This window comes from Octodon degus, unplaced genomic scaffold, assembly GCF_000260255.1.
Source record: "Octodon degus isolate 3935 unplaced genomic scaffold, OctDeg1.0 scaffold05116, whole genome shotgun sequence".
NCBI lineage: Eukaryota > Metazoa > Chordata > Mammalia > Rodentia > Octodontidae > Octodon > Octodon degus.
In genome coordinates, this window is record NW_004529692.1 from 908 (window position 1) to 2,213 (window position 1,306).

Below are 1,306 nucleotides of genomic sequence, written 5' to 3' on the forward strand. Positions count from 1 at the left end.
AGGCCAATGGATGATGTTGAAAATAATGTTTCTTGTCAACATTATAGATACTAAAATTTAATTTTATGTTATTACACTTTTTTCTTAAGTATACATTGTTTAATATAATAAAATTAATACATTTATAAATGGAAATACCCCTAAAAGCAGATGTATTTACAATGTCTCCATCATGCAGCTTGCAAATCAATTAACCATGCTCCTCCTCACATGTGGGTGTCCCGTGCACGATGATGAGCAAAGCTGATCCTCTATGCAGGGTGAGCGTGGAACACGTAACTCCTTTAAGAGCTTTACAGGAAAGGAAGAGAAAGAAACAGAAGGAAAGAAAGAAATAGATCAGAAAGAACAGAAATAGCCCAGCAATTGAAATAGCTTTGACCTGGCTCTATAGCGCTCAGCTCAGGGTTCAAGGAACTGCTGGCAAACATTCGCATGAAATAAACACCTAGCAGTGACACTGGCACTTCACTGTACTGCTTGGCTTTTGAGCTGTGAGCTCACCTGGTCTGGTCAGCAGCTAGACTCTTTCACTCTATTCTGTTTCACTGATTGTGGCATGGGATGGTGCTCCTTGTGAGAAGAAAATCTCAGACTGTGGGACCCTCATGCTAGTGAAGAAGAGAGCGATGGACGAAGCAGGTCTGTCGACAGAGCCATGTCATCTGAGCAGCACGCGGTGTGTCCAAGCCCATGTAAGTTTGGAGTGTCAGTACAGAGCCGTCAACAAACACAAAGTGAAAAATGAAAAACATCTTTTTCTATATATGTAAGGACAGTAATCTTCCAATTAAACAAATACGTACAAAGCAAACCTAAAATATTTGTAGAAAGATCATTTAACTCAGCAGACACAGGCAAAATGTATGTTTTTCTCCACAGGCCAATTTCACAAAATGACTCAAACAAATGAAACAAACAGATCAAACTATAGCACTTTAAGCCTTTTGTTAAACCACAAAACGAGGGAAAACGCAAACTCAGTCCCCCACTACCACAAATTATGCAGTCGAGTTTCCTGCATTTGGGGAAATCGCAGAGGTTAGCACATCCGGAGTGCAATGGATAAGCCTTGCCGTGGGAAAACCACCTTCTTGATCATGATATCTCCCCTGCCAAGTAAGTATGACTGCTGCTCTGCCCTCCCCCACCAAGCCTCCTGCGTGCCTCACTCTGCACTCAGGCTCATTTGCCTTCACGCACTCTCGGGTCCTCCTAGCCCATCCACACAGGAGATGCATTGGGCTGCGAAACTGCCCTAAGCTATCTCCATGGTCACAGGAAAATCATCAAGCTTCAACACCAG

At 42.8% G+C, this 1,306-nt stretch overlaps 1 non-coding gene across 1 annotated transcript; it reads right to left on the bottom strand.

The window, feature by feature from the left end:
* Positions 1-963: 963 nt before the first annotated feature.
* LOC111814980 lies at positions 964-1,127 on the bottom strand. Its single transcript, XR_002819817.1, has one exon. It is a non-coding gene; the product is annotated as a U1 spliceosomal RNA (small nuclear RNA).
* Between the last annotated feature and the right edge of the window lie 179 nt (positions 1,128-1,306).